Genomic DNA, 16,414 nt, shown 5'->3' with positions numbered 1-16,414 from the left:
TTCCCAAGCTCAGATTGATTGTATGGTTGCTTGGCTTCGTGAGTTGCATGCTCGAACTCCTACTTACTGTCATGCTGCAGTGGTTCAATTAGAACATTCTTTAACGTCTTGCAGGTTAATTGGACGAAGAATTGTATTGGAAACAGAAGTCTCGTCTCCTTTGGCTACGAGAGGGGGATCGTAATACTAAATTTTTTCATGTCACTGCTAAAAGGCGGAGAAGCCGCAATACCATTTTTGGGGTTTTTGATGCTGGGAATCACTGGGTGGTTGAGGAGAATGCGGTTTAGTCGGTCTTTCTGCGTTATTTTCAGGATTTGTTTCAGTCTTCCTCTCCTTCCACTATTGATCAATTTTTGCGGTATGTGCCGGTCCGGATCTCTGATGAGATGAATGTTGATTTAATGTTGGCTCCCACAGAGTTGGAGGTGAAGCTGGCAGTTTTTTCTATGCAACCATTGAAAGCTCCTGGCCCGAATAGGATGACCCCGTTGTTCTATCAGAAATATTAGGAGGTTCTTAAACGGGACATTGTTGGGGCAGTCTCTAGTTTTTTTGCTACTGGGAATTTGCTGACCAGTTTTAATCATACCAATATTGTTTTAATTCCTAAAATTCCCTCTCCAATGCAGGTTAGTCATTACCGACCCATTTCGTTATGTAATGTGTCTTATCGCATTATTGCGAAAATTATGACTAACCGCTTGAAAGGGATCATTGGCTCCTTTATCGGTGCTTCCCAAAGTGCATTTGTTGCAGGTCATCATATTACTGATAATATTTTAATTACACATGAAATTTTACACTATTTGAAAAATAAGTGCAAGGGAAGTAAGACATGGTTGGCGTTGAAACTAGATATAAGTAAAGCTTATGACCAGATTGAGTGGGCTTTTTTACTTCGTATGCTGGCCCGGTTGGGATTAAATGCCCATTGGATTCAAATGATCTCAACCTGCATTTCCACAGTCTCTTACTCTTTGAAAATTAATGGGAGCTCAGTGGGTATCCTCTTTCCCCATATTTGTTTATCATTTGCGCTGAAGCTCTTTCACTAGCTATTTTATGGGCCCAGAAAGCTCAATTGTTATCTGGCGTTTGTATTTGTCGGGGAGCACCGTCTGTGTCTAATCTTTTTTTTGCGGATGATTCTATTGTGTTTTGTGCTGCTGATTCAGCGGAAGTTGGTGTGTTGATACGCATTTTGGCTAATTATGAACGGGCCTCTAGGCAACAGGTGAATTTTAGTAAATCCTCTATTTTTTTCTCCCGTAATGCTACTATGCCATTGAGGCAATCTCTTAGTCGTGCTTTGGGCTTGCCGTTGTCGAATTTTCATAGTCGTTATCTTGGGGTGCCGGCCATTTTGGGCCACTCCAAGAGGGATGTGTTTCATTTCTTTCTGACTAAAATCCAGGACCGGCTATCTTTTTGGAAAGTGAAAGCTATGTCTACGGGTGGGAAAGATGTGTTAATAAAGGCAGTGTTGAGTGCTTTGCCTACGTATATTATGTCTTCCTTTAAGCTTCCCATTACGTTGTGTCAAGATTTAATGAAGTATATTCATTCTTTCTGGTGGTGTTCTAAAGATAAATCTCGAGCAATTCATTGGCTTCATTGGAAATTCTTGTGCCAGCGTAAATCTTCGGGTGGTCTGGGGTTTCGCGATTTAGAGGCTTTCAATTTGGCTCTTCTATCTAAACATGCTTGGCATTTTCAGGTCCAAAAATAGGGACTGCTGTATCAGCTTTTTAAAGCAAAGTATTTTCCTTCTTCGTCATTCTTGGAGGCGCCTTTGGGTTCTAATCCTTATTGGGGATGGCGTAGTATTTGGTCTACTCAGGCCTTATTATGTCAGGGGGTCCGCTCGTTGATTGGGAATGGCCTCACCACGGATGTTTGGAATGTTCATTGGGTCCTTACGCTTCCTCACAAACTGCCACCACCCCAGGTTCCTGCTTCCTTTTCTTCTGTGGCAGAGTTGATTGATCCTGTTACGTCTTCGTGGAAGCTGGATGTTTTGTCTCAAGTTTTCTCACCCACTACGGTGCAGGAAATTCTTAAAATTCACATTAGTCGATAGGATAAACCGGATGAGATCATTTGGTCTCCTGAACGGTCGGGTAAGTTTTCTGTGTGTTCGGCTTATCAGTTGGCTATGTCCGGGAATTCTTTTTTGGGGGTTGCTTCTCCTACTGGTACTTGGTCTTCTATTTGGCGCTGCCGACATTGTCTAAGGTACAACACTTCCTTTAGAGATGTTGTTTTCATGCCTTGCCGGTTCGTGTTGCTTTGCTGGCTCGCGGGTGTGCGGTGTCTCCTCTTTGCCCTTGCTATGGGTTATAAGAGGAGTCTGTGGTACATCTTATCTTTTCTTGCCCTCATTCTCTTCAGGTGTGGAAGTTATCTCCGTTACGCTTTGATTTTTTTGATTTGTCTTTTTCTTCGTTCCGGGTACGTTGGCGTTTTCTGGTGCATAAGGCTATAGTCTCCTCGGATTTTGCGAATATCATTAGCCTGATTTCCTTTTGTGTCTGGGGTATTTGGAAGGCCCGGAATCGGTTGGTCTTTGAGGGGGTTTTACGGCGGCCTGAGGTTATGGTGCAAAAGGTTGTTGTTAGTTTTTGGGAGTTTCATGATGCTCGTTCCCTCTGCTCCTCATTGCAACCACGGCTGGCTTGTGAGTTGGTGGAGTTGTGGAGTCCACCTCTATCGGGTTTTGTTAAGTGTAATTTTGATGAAGCTTTTTGTCGGCAGTCTTCGCAAGGGGGTGGTGCTGCTGTTTTTTGGGATTTTCGTGGAGCAGTGCTTCGTGCAGTTATTTTTCGTCCTTTCTCTGTTGCTTCAGCTTTGGAGGCAGAAGCGTTGGTCTGTCAGCGTGCAATTCTTTGCGCTATAGATTTGCGTTTCTCTTCCTTATAGTTTGAATCAGATGCTAAAGTTGTGGTGGACGGGGTGTTATGTCAGCTGTCTTGCCCGTCTGAAATTGCTTCTATTTGTTTTGATAATGCTCGGGACTTGCAACGGTTTTCTTCTGCTCAGTTGACTCATGTACGTCGTCAGGGTAATCGGGTGGCTCATGCTTTGGCCGCTTTTTCGCGAATTGGGGTTGTGTCGGATATGTGGTTATCTTCTGTTCCTCCTTCTGTCGTCCCTTTTGTGGTAGCAGAGGGGGGGTCTTAGTGGGTTGTGGTTCTTTTGGTTCCTTGTGTTGTGGTTGTTTTTGCCTTCGACAAAAAAAAAAAAAAAAAGAAAACCCACACATATTCTGTTCAGAGTTTGAAACAAGTCTTTGATAAGTCGTTCCACATTCTAATCATATCACGCCATAGGTCAGACTTGGCCCAGACGCCATCAATAACAGCCCCACACCCGCATTTCCAAAGCCTCTCCATCATTATTTTAATATGATCATAAAATTTAAGGAAGTTTATATCTTGGGTCCCTATTCACATGCTAGCTAGAATGCGGGATTGAAATTTCTCCAAATTATTAGATAATTATAATAAGGTTAAAAATCTTGAATTAATTGTAAGGTCCCATTTTAAGAAAATGTATTCAATGTTGGGGAGTATTTAGTGAATAATTTCTTAAGTGAATGCACAAAAACTCCACGTTTATGATAATATGACCAACAGATGTGGTATAGAAATCAAGATTTTTCTATTCACCATGAATTCAATAAACTTCAAATAAAAAATAAAAATATGGCATGTCTTATAGAATTTATTTAATTTGTTAGAAACATGGATCTCACAAAGTAAACTAAGATATTTCAAAATTGTGATTTTTGATTTGTCTAGTGCAAAATAAAACTTGTCACGTGGATGAATTTGTGATGACCAAAATTTTTGCAGTTGTACTAAAGTCATTGTTCAAGTGATGGACTACAAATTGAGCTGGTCCTGCCTGTTGAAAGTTGAAACATAATCCGTTAATCAATCATTTTAAGTGGATGGAGTTTGATTTGGATTTCTTAAAGGACAATATTTAGGTAGTGAGGATGTATTCTATGTTGACTAATGATGTGAAATAAAAATATATGGATATGTAATTTTTAATATATTTTGAACTGGGAGATAAGATTTGAGTGGCATGGCCTGATTGATGTGTGCTACCTGTTAGCATTATTATGTTTTGTTTCCTTTGTGGTTGCTTGTTTGTATAGTTTTTTTTCTTAAAAAAATAAAAAAATAGTATTATTTAGAAAATCACAAAGCCCTCCATCTACTATCAAAATCGTGCATAAAAACTCCAATAAAAATAAAAATAAAAACTTCCTTAATTAACAAAACTTATCAAGTTACCCAAAACTCGTGATTTAGGTTCAGGACTGTGAAATGTCAAATTTGACTTTACTATTTAATATTAAATTAAAAGCTATAATTATTATTTTAACATATATTAGAACTTTTTATGAGTGACATAAAATCCTAGGAAACGTATAACTCTCAACTTAAAGAGGGATAACACATTATAAGGAGAATTATATAGAAAGTAATTTTTTATTACATTTTTTGAAAATGTAAGAAAAATCTTTAAAAGTAGGTTAAATGTATATATAACACCCTTATATTATGATATTATTAGGACACACTATAACAGATATGCCTTTTTGCGACGCAAAAGGTTACATTTTGGTCGCAAATAGCCTTTAGTGACTAAAATATTTTGGTCGCCCAATGGTCACCGATAACTGCGACGTGGATACTCTTTCGCGACCAAAAAATGAGTTGATCGCTAATGAGTTATTTTTTACGACCAATTACATTACCGACCAAGAGGACTTTCAACGACCATGATTCATGGTCGCAAAATATATATTCTTTTACGACTATAGTATTTGGCCGTAAATAAACTGCCCTTTTGCGACCACTAAATTGGTCACAAATAGGGTAATCCTTTTACGACCATAAGATTTGGTCACAAATGAACGACCCTTTTGCGACCACTAAATTGGTGGCAAATAGGGTAATCCTTTTGCGACCATAAAGTTTGGTCACAAATGAACGACTTTTTTGCGACCACTAAGTTGGTTGCAAATAGGGTAATCCTTTTGCGAGCATAAGGTTTGGTCACAAATGACCGACCCTTTTGCGACCAATAAATTAGTCACAAATAGGGAATCTTTTTGCGACTATAAGGTTTGGTCACAAATGGTTAACCCTTTGCGACCACTATATTTGGCCACAAATAACCTACTCTTTTGCGACCACTATATTTGGCCACAAATAACCTACTCTTTTGCATATTTGGTCACAAATAATATACACTTTTGCGACTATTATGTTTTGTCATAAATAACCAATCATTTTGTAATAAAAATAAAGTAAAAAAAATAGGTAATATAATTAATATACGTGTCTACTTTTCAACTTTTCTAATTTGAAATAAAGTAATAATTAAATACCACCAATCACTTATATTAAAACCTTAAAAGGTAATTCATTTTACCAAATTAGATACATCCATGGCATGTCCTATACATGTACGCATGGTTTGTGAAGGACAAAAAAACAATCTACTAAATACATCTATGCATGGCTTGTCCATTACATACATATACCAATGACATATCCATTAAAAAACAAAGATAAACTATAAAAAACTAGCATGTCCATAAAGAAACAAAAGATGGATAAACTACTAAAGATAACACATTGTTACTTATCCGAGATGGTATTATACATTTGCTCCAAAGCCTTAATATTCTCTCTTTTAAACTTAGCAGACTCTCGGTCTCTCTTTTAGCATCTGTAGACTCTAGAACAATAGTTTTAACCACAGCATCCCTTCTATTAGAAGCAATTTGTCTCCAAGATATAACTTCTCTTGGGCATGATAAAGATTGCCTATCCAAAGAAACAAGAAATTTAAAGATAGGTTATGGCCACTAATCTAACTGAAAAGGAAATAATAGTATATATAATGAGCATAACAATACATCTTTTTCCATAGTCCTTATGATGAGCATGACAATACATCTTTTTCCAAAAGTGTTCAATTAGAAAATACAATATCTTAAAACTGAATAGGAGGGGTCAGAAAGTTGAAAGATAATTTATCATCAAGAATCAAAAGATGATAGCACTTTAATCATCCTACATTGAATAAAAATTACAGCTTTATTGATTCCAATCTGTCAATACAATCATTGTAGAGAATAAATCCAAGATTGGACACGCAAACAAAAAAACTGTTGTCCAATAACAAGAAAGTATGATCTAGTCCATTCCACCAGAATGTTTCCCAATGTGTCACGTAAGTGTAGCAAATTTGTTTTTCTAAAATAAAGAATAAAACTAGATTCAGAATAAGAAAAATAAATTACAACATTTTCACGAGTGATTTTTTTTTTTTTTTTTTTTTTAAATTTTTTTCACTAGTGAGTTAGTAGAATACTATTGGAAGCTTAACCAACTAATTAAAATGTAATATTAATTTAAAGTTTTAAAAACAATGTAACATAACATAAAGTACAAATGTTAAGCTCTACCGGTATACCTACATCCAACCCTTTTGATCAATTAGGAATAACTTCTCTCAATGATCAACTTGCATTAAGCCTTAGACAGTCCCATCCAACATTTAAAGAAATCAAACCTATGTCTTTCAAAGAACATGATATTACAAAAAAATTGAAAAAATATCACTCATATGTATATTTTTTAAAGTAACCTCTCCAATGTACTTCGCTCAACTTGCATTACGCCTTAGACAGTCCCATCCAACTACTAAACAAATTAAAGAAAGCAAAATTAAAGCTATTGTATACCCTTTAGGATAAGGACTTTTGAAAGATATGGGTTTTAATTTTTTGAACAATTTGAATTGATATGCCGATATGGGTTTTGATATAGGTAATAGGTTTTGAACTTTTGATTCTTGTAGATAGATAAATAAACTGAAGTATATGGGTTTTTGAACTTCTAATTCTTATACATGTTGTAGTTTGTAGTTGCAGAGACAGAGAGCGGGCAAGTTCAGAGTTGAGAATGAGAATAGAGATGGCGATTGGTGAGGCTAAAATGATTAGGTCAGGGTTTGAATTGGGCTTTTCAAATTTTCTAATAATACCACTATATGAAAATTGATTTTTTATGACTTGTAATTAACGATGTATAAGAAAAGCATGTCTTGTTAAGTACTAATTTAAGACTTATATTTAAAGCAAGTCGTTAAATATTAAAATGCAGTTATATTTACGGTTTATACGATTTGCCCATTCAATTTTCCTTTAAAGACCTGGATTCTTTATTATTACGACTTATTTTTTATATCGTAAATAGTGGGTCAAAAATTCTTTTAAAAACTAATTCCCTCGTCTTCGACCTAAAGAAAAAAAAAAATTCCACTAAGCTCACTTATACACGAGTCTGCGGCTGCACTTACATCGTTTCTCTCCCCATTATAAACCCTATGTTTCAGCGATAAGCAAAGCAGCAACACAGAGACACAAAATCAAAAAGAGGGCAAATACAGGTTGTAAACCAGACTTCCCTAATCTATTTCATCCCTAATATACACAGTTATGGAACGCTACCAGGCAAAATAGAGATCTTTCAAGGAATATGTAACAACCTGTCGATGAGGAACAGGAGGTCTTCAACTAATTGTAAGTTTTATTTTGACTTTCTACTTTCTTTTCAATTATAATGTTGTGAGTTAGATTTTGGGAATAAAAATCTGATGGTGAGATTGAGGCACTATTTGGGTTGTTGTGTTGAATTTGGGTTTAAATTAATTGTTTTCATTGTTATTTGATATCAATCACCACAATTTGACACATTTACAATTTATTGTTTCTGCTGAATTTGGTTTTTAGGTTGCAATGTAATTATGGTTTGTGAATGGTAGAAGAGAAATATACAATTTTTGTCTCTGTTTTGTTACTCTTCTCAACTGGGTATTACTTAACTTGTATGTCAATGACTTCTTATATGTTGAATTTTCTGTCATTTTTTCAAAACTAGACATCCTTTAAGGATTCTCAGATGGATTTTCTTAATTTTTTTTATTTTTTAGATCCTGTCAAATAACACACCCACTCATTAGAGAGTAAAGATAAAGACATCACTAGGCTACAACTCTGGAGTATTATATAACATTAGAGTATTTATGTTCCGGACCTTTTGGTATGTGCATAGATCTATAGAAGCCCATCTTTTTGACTCTTGTATATTTTTTTACATCTATGAATATAGGAAAAAGTTTGAATTCATAAGCCTGAGGTTGTGTGCTTGAATCTAGCAGGAAAAAAAAAATGATAGATATTTCAATTCAAGCATTTAATTACCTTAATAAATGCCTAGGAAAAGGGTATTTCTAGGAAAAGAAAATTAAATGGAAAGAAAATCTCTTCCTTTTCCTATTCTTTTGCACTACTGTTTTTTGGTTAGAGGTCTCTTTTTACTGAATGAAATAAGCAGGGATTTAGCAATGGTTTCATCAATTTGGGAAATCATTCAACAAAAAGTAATTTAAATTATACACTAATTAATTTTTTAGAAGAGGATGGATATCAGTGCTACTTCAGAAAAAACTTGTGTTATGAGTTTGATGAGTGTCGGAGAAAAAAAGGAGTGTAATGAAGACAAAGTTTTGAATAAAACTAGCAATACCAATTTAGGGAAACAATTATAGCATATCAATGAGTGTTAGCCAAATGGTATGAGTTCTACTTCCTAAAGGGTTGATCTTGTAATGTATATAGTGTTTTTTGGTTGAAAAGTACTTATCAAAGGTAATGAAAGAACATCATCTTGATATTCCAGTACCAATAAAGCAGAATCTAAGTGAGCCCCTTAACAACGGTCTCTTTCCACACTTTGCTTTGTAGTTTAAGCTCCAAACTTTGCTCTATGGTCCACTGATGTTCCTGGTCTGGCCTAATTGTGTAAACAAATTCAAACTAGTGCCATTATTGCATTGAATTTCATGTTCTATAGAGTTATCAGTTTTAGTACTTGTTTGGTTCATTCACCAACATACTTAACCTGCCATCTTGAAACATATATTATGATTAAACATTTTTTATGAGCTCATGTTCATTAACATTTTCACATTTAAGCAATAATTTCTCTTTTATGGACTTATAGGATTTCTAAATTTTTATTCGTAATTTCTTATATTCTTCTGATACTTAGTTTCATTGTATGAATTGATTGGTGCAAATAGATTGTGGTCAATCTTAGATTGAAATACATGGATAATTTGGTAAAGTCACTTAATAGAGGTAGGATTTAGTATGGCAGTGGCAGAAAAGTTAATAATATGTTGCCCCAATTAATTTTATCCTTAACCTTCTTCAATGAATTCTTAATATGGTTTCAACTATTCTCCAGGGAACCTAGTTAAACAAGATTACTGGAAACTTGTCTTTGAGATTTCCCTTGAAACCTATCCCACTCTATAGACATGACATGACACAGGAAAGAGAGTAAAATTAAACCGATTGATCAAATAAACAAATATTCAACTTTGTAATTTACATATATGACTTCATTGCATAGACTGATAAAGGAATTGTAGTTGTACACCACGAGCATCAGAATATAGTTGTAAATTTCTATATTGATATTATTCTACTCACACAGATGTGTTCTCTGAAACAAAAAGTAACAGCTCAGCCTTAAATTCCTTCCTTTTATCAGCAACCAAAAGGCTTAATCCAATTTACTGATCTGAGATCGAAATTTATGAAAGCAACTCATGATTAAAGTCAAATTTCACATATATCACCAAAATCAACCAAACTTGGAACATAATTTATCAAAAAAATTAAACAAAATTTGAACATCTTTCTCAATGGGTATGGTGAAGAGTTTCTTGGCCTGAACAACTGATACATCGCAACGGTAGTTGCGTCACACCAGAACACGGCCTTTGATGTCAAGAAGGAAGAGAGCAGAGACCGCCCCTGCCATAGATTAGTTGATTTAGAAAAAAATTACAGAGAATTACAGAGCTTGATTAGTTGATTTAGAAAAAAAAAAATTAAATCAAAACCCATACATACAAGTTAGCAGTTGCAGAGAGAGAGAGAGAGAGGAGCAAGCTTGAGAGTTGAGAGCCAGCAACTGAAGCTTGCGAACGGCGAACCCGAACTGAAACAGCGGGCGATGGAAACTAAAAGATATGGGTTTTGATTTTTTGAACAATCTGAAATGATATGCCGATATGGGTTTTGATATAGGTAATAGGTTTTGAACTTTTGATTCTTGCGGACAAATAGATAAACTGAAGTATATGGGTTTTGAACTTCTGATTCTTGTAGATTTTGTAGGTTGCAGTTGTAGAGACAGAAAGAAGGCAAGTTCAGAGTTAAGAACGAGAATAGAGATGGAGGCGATTGATGAAGGTGAAATGATTTGCCCTAAAATTAGGGCACCGTTTCCTCTTGAGAGAGAGCAGAGAGAGAGAGCAAGGATCTTATTTGTCTTGGGCTATAATATTTCTTATTTGTCTTGACTCTTGGGCTATGAGAGAGCATACTTGCCTACCAATGTTATTTGACTTAAAATTCGTGAAAAGTATGGCGCTAATATTTCCCGCCCCCAAAATTTTGGGTAGCCTTTAGAGAAGTACTGTCTCCAAAAGCTAAAATACCAACCCTATAATACCCCCTTATAAAAAGTATTTATATGACCCAAATTTGGATTTATTTATTTATTATTATTATTTTACATGGTGATGTTCTTAGGATATTTTTTTTTATATCAATTACCTTAAAAAATTAGTTCTTATAAAATCATCTCTCATTAATCCAAAGGCAATGGATATAATTCAATCAATCTTATTACGTACACAATGATCGATGGTGGAGAAGTTGAGATTTCAAATGAGGGGGGCACACTGTCAAAAAAAAAAAATACCGTTAAAAATAAGAATTTTAAGAGTAGAAGTAAAAAAAGAAAAATGAAAGAACTTTAAAAAGAAAAAGTTAAAAACTTTTAATTGAAGAAGGAAATTTTGACTTTTCTATTTAGGAAATTTAAGGAATTTGAAGAGTAAAGAGAAAATAAAGAAAAAATAAAGAGATAATTTTAGGAACCACAAAATTTAGGGAGAACACTGTATAATTTTTTTCATATATATGGAAAAAAATTTAAAAATTACCACATATATTATAAAGTGCGGGCCAACTCAGGGGGGCACGTGCCCTGTTCATTGGCTCCGTCCTTGCTTCCTAATAGATTGATCAATTAGGGATAACTTTACTCAATGATCGATGATGGGGCGTGACTTGCTATAAAATTGTAATTAATTGAAATATATATTTGTAAAGAACGTTTGAAAAGTTTAATTATTAGCTATTACTCATAAATGTATTTATAGAGACTGTCACATTTAAAATTTTTAATTTTTAATTATATAATGTATTTAATTAATATATAATTTATATTTTAACATTGGCTATTATGCGGAAGATAAGAAAAACAAAATTCAAAATTTATCTAAAGTAAAAACATTTTGTTAAAAAAGTTATAAATATTTAAATTTCATTCAAAAATAATAATTTTTTTAGTTTAGGACATTAAATTACATGACTCAAAGTGGATGGTGAGGGTTCGAGTACCCAAAGGGGCAAAGTGAGTGTGAGTAATGTGTGTTTATTTTGCTAATGAAAAAATAAATACTAACAATTACTGATAAATGTATTTGGCAATCACCTTAAATTAATTAAGGCAGTATTTGTCCATAATTAATTTTCATTTTCAGAGCTAGAGAAAGAAACCCCCACTCATATTTTCTTTTGAGAGATAATTTCTTTTTTCTTGAATCATTCTTAAATTTCCTTTTGGAAGTTGCCGACGCTAACCACACAACTTAATTCTAGGTTTTTACTTGAACCCAGTGTGTGTGTGTGTGTGTGTGTGTGTGTGTGTGTGTGTGTATTGAAGCTATGTATAATTAACCATGGAAAGAAAGATATGTAAAAAGAGGAAATAGTGGCTTTGGTGTTGAAATACGATATCGTATTTATCATTTGTGATACAATCTTGAATTTTTTTTTTTTTTCGTGTAACTCTAGCATTGCTCCTCTTTTTTTTTCTTTTTTTCTTTTTTTCTTTATCTATATGACATTTTCGTGTAGAGGGGGTCGTGTAAATGTAGATATTCTATTGTATTTATTTATATATTTAACTTAATAAAGGGGTATTAAAAATATTATTTTTAAAATAAGATATTATTTAATTTAGTCTAAAGAGATATATATATCTACATATATATATATATATATATATATATATATATATATATATATATATGTATATATGTATGGTTTTGATAGACTTGAGCATGTAACCATTACGCTCACGGGTTGTGTTAAACATTAACTCCTCTATGTAAAAAAATTATATATTTCTTTACAAAAATTTATATAAAAGGATAAATATTTCTCTTACTAATTCTCTTAAATATTTCTATATCTCTATATATATACACTATTTGTGACATCCCTGGATTTCCAAACCCAGTGCATCATATGATGACCCATAGATGACCCCTTAACAAATCTGTAATGCGGAAGTGAACATAAACAAGTCCTTTGAGATGTACATCATCCCTAAGACACAAAAATGATCTACCAAGAAGTTCCATGACTCAACGGAAGCAAGACCTAAGCTAGGGTTTCAAAACCGGACAAGAATTGGGCTAAGGACAAAATGGTCATTTCATACAAAAATGGGTGTCACCGTGCACACCATTGGAAAGATAACGAAAAATGAATAAAGTTAGACTCAAGAATTTTCTGATTCAGAGTTCGGACGGAAAAGATATGAAGATAGGATAAAACAGCGTTCTCTGATTAAAAGATACCATGACCCTATCTCACTAAAACTATTATAACTCCAACTACGATTATATTTTTGGTGTTTGGTTGGTACCATTGGAAAGCTAACTTCAAGGTCTTGAATTTAGACTTAAGAATGACCTAATTTGGATCATAAACAAAGGAGATATGGCCCTCTGAAGTTGACTCAAGACAGTTGTCCAAAAAACTGAAATGAATCAAGCTTCAGGGAGGATCAGCCGACCGACGGCAAGGATCAGCCGGCTGAAACTCAATCATCAGCAGGCTGATGGCAAGGATTAGCCAGCCGAAACGACCTTTTTCACTTGTAAACTCACTGGAATTGGTCTCGAAGGCCATCGGCCGGCTAATATCAGTTATCAGCCGACCGACGCACCTGATATCAGTAAAATGGCTACTGTCAAGTGTGTGGAAAGGTGCTCGGTCCAAACCTAAGGCCATACATGCATCCCATATGATTTGAAACAAGTTTTAAAACATTCCATGGTCTCATACAAACATCTATAACCTGCTAAATCAAGAGGGAACTTCATGTCATACTCCAATGCATAAATTTTGCATAAAAATTCATAAATCACCCTAAAATAGTTCCAAAGTTGAAATTTAAGAGTTTTGTGTGATGTGAACATACACATAAACGTAAAATGATGAAGTAAATACGCTACAATGGTCTACGGCCTCATTACAATCCGTTTACAAATTTTGACATACTAAGCCTCCAATTTTCACAAAATAGGTTTCAATGGCAATACTTGAGTTTTAAAAGCATACTTGTAAACTTTAAAGTTAATGGCCCTTGGCCTCATGTTATACATGTAACATATGTATCAAAAAGTGTACTTAGGTACACATTACATACACTACAAGAAAAATAGTTTTTTGGAACGCCCTTTATATCACGGTTTTAAAATAACCGTGGTAGAAAGTGTTTTTTACCTCGGTTATTTTAACACCGTGGTAGAAAGTAATATATTTTACCACGGTTATTGTAAAACCGTGGTAAAAAAAATTTCTACGACGGTTTATGAAAAACCGTGGTAGAAATTATACTTTCTACCATGGTTATAATATAACCGTGGTAAAAAGTGAAGTGAATTAATTTCAATTAAATTTAGCGTGTATTTGTCCATACTTTTAAACTGCTCTTTCTACCACAGTTAATGAAAAACCATGGTAGTAAGTTATTCTACCACGGTTCTGGCACCGTGGTAGTAAGCGAAAATAGTTTCACACCGTACGCAGGTCTTATTCCCGCTAGTCTCTTAATATATATATATATATATATATATATATATATATACAAAAATATATATTGCCTCACACGTACAGCCCCCCACACGATTAAACTTTTAGGGCAAATCATTTCTGCCTCCCAAATCGCCTCATCTCCTACCGTCGTTCTCATAATCTCAACCTCCCAAATCGCCTCATCTCTACTATCGTTCTCATCATCTCAGCCTCCCAAATCGCCTCATCTCTATTCTCGTTCTCATCATCTCAACCTCCTAAATCGTCTCCAACTCTATTCTCGTTCTCAACTCTGTGTTGGAATTTATATATATATATATTTAAATAATAAAAATTATTTTATGGTCCTATATACTACGTTTTCTAAAATAGGATTGCAATGTAATTATTGATACTTGATGGATTGGGTTGTACTTTTCAATTTGGTGGTCTAATTGGGAGTATGGTTTTATATCGTTGGATTGTGGTTTTCCAACTTATTTGGTGTGATTTAATTATAACCATTGATATCTAAGTTTCCATGATAGGAAGAGAGACTTAAATATGCTTGTTTGTAGAGAAGCCGTCCCGCCCTGTTGTTGTTATATATAAGGGTGTTAAAATCCTTATTTAGACCTATCATATCGACAACTCTCAGAAGGGAGTAAAGCACTCTATTTTTTTCAAATCTCTCATAGGGCGATAAGGAATTCTCAAAGGTACATGTGCGTTAATCATCAATCAGGTACGAGCCTAAATTCCCTATTTAATTAATTGTAATATCCTTAATTTTTACATGTGAATTATTTATTTAAATTCAACAATTGGTATCAGAGCCATGGTTTTGCTAGGATTTATATTGTAAAAATCAAGAGAGAGAAAAAATATATATATATATAGATTTCTGTGAGTAATATATTGCACGCCAAAGTGGGTGACGACGTTGGAATGTTTGGACCTGTTTGGGATCGTCTATTGAACTGTCCAAGTATTGTATACATTATTAACCTCTGAATGTTTGTTTTTTTTTTTTCCATCACTGACTTCAAGAATTTGACCTTTGAAATTTAATGTCAGGACATTATTATTATTAATTATTATTTTATCTTATGCTAAAGCAATATTGCATTATGATTTTCTAATCAGCCCACATGTTATATTTATACTTCGTGATCCGTGCATAAAGTATAGATATCATGGTTTCATATGGAAATTGTGATCATGTTTTACTATTTCAATTTCGTGCATGGCTTTTATGTCTATATAGGTTGGCTGGTTTCTCAATTTATTTGACATTGATTAAATATTCTATTACATGTATAAGGTATTGATTTCTTTTGAAATCAAGTTACTTAAAGATTAAATTGTTTATCTTGTTTCACGTGCATGACAATGGAATAGAACGATTACTTTGTCTTGTGTGTATGCAATATAATCATGGTTTCATATGAAAATTGTGATCATGTTTTACTATTTCAATTTCGTGCATGGCTTTTATGTCTATATAGGTTGGCTGGTTTCTCAATTTATTTGACATTGATTAAATATTCTATTACATGTATAAGGTATTGATTTCTTTTGAAATCAAGTTACTTAAAGATTAAATTGTTTATCTTGTTTCACGTGCATGACAATGGAATAGAACGATTACTTTGTCTTGTGTGTATGCAATATAATCATGCAGTATTTAATGATTTCATATATATTCTATATGGAACTTGAGAATCTATTTTATATGAAAATTTAACCAACTATCAAATTGTTCAAGAATTTGTTTTTGTATAGTTATAAAATGTAATGAATCAATGATTCTTTTGGAATCAAGTTGCTGGAAGATTCAAATTTGTTTAAGCTTAAATACTGTGCATACCATGTTTTCTCTATAAAGTTTTTTCTAAAGGTACGGTACAAGTAACTTTTTTTAGTTAAATACAAGGTTTGTATGGTTGGTTTGTTACCATAAAGTGTGTGTACGGGTAATTGTGACTGAACTTTGCAAGATAGTGTTGGACACTTCCAAAAGACTTATCTCCATAATATATTCAAATAATATATATATATATATATATATATATATATATAATCAAGTTTCTTTTGTCATCTATTATGATTTGAATTAGTGGGATAAGTGTCAAGCACAAAATATAGATATGTTTGGTTCAGCACCTCATCAAGGTACTTAGACAAGTACTGATATATAGGTATATAATATATGTGATAAATTTTCTCTAGAAGTTATTCCACCGCCTGTAATAGGTGTGGTTGGGGTGTGTCATAATTGATTTAAAGATTTAAGTAATTTTAAATTATTTATCAGAAATATAATATGCATGCATCTTAAAACTGTAATTTCTTAAGATGTTTGAG

The sequence above is a fragment of the Cornus florida genome, unplaced genomic scaffold (genome assembly GCF_030987335.1).
Source record: "Cornus florida cultivar Cherokee Brave unplaced genomic scaffold, ASM3098733v1 CherokeeBrave_3.0.0_Hap2_Chr10, whole genome shotgun sequence".
NCBI classification, from domain to species: Eukaryota; Viridiplantae; Streptophyta; class Magnoliopsida; order Cornales; family Cornaceae; genus Cornus; species Cornus florida.
This window is presented reverse-complemented; position numbering follows the sequence as displayed.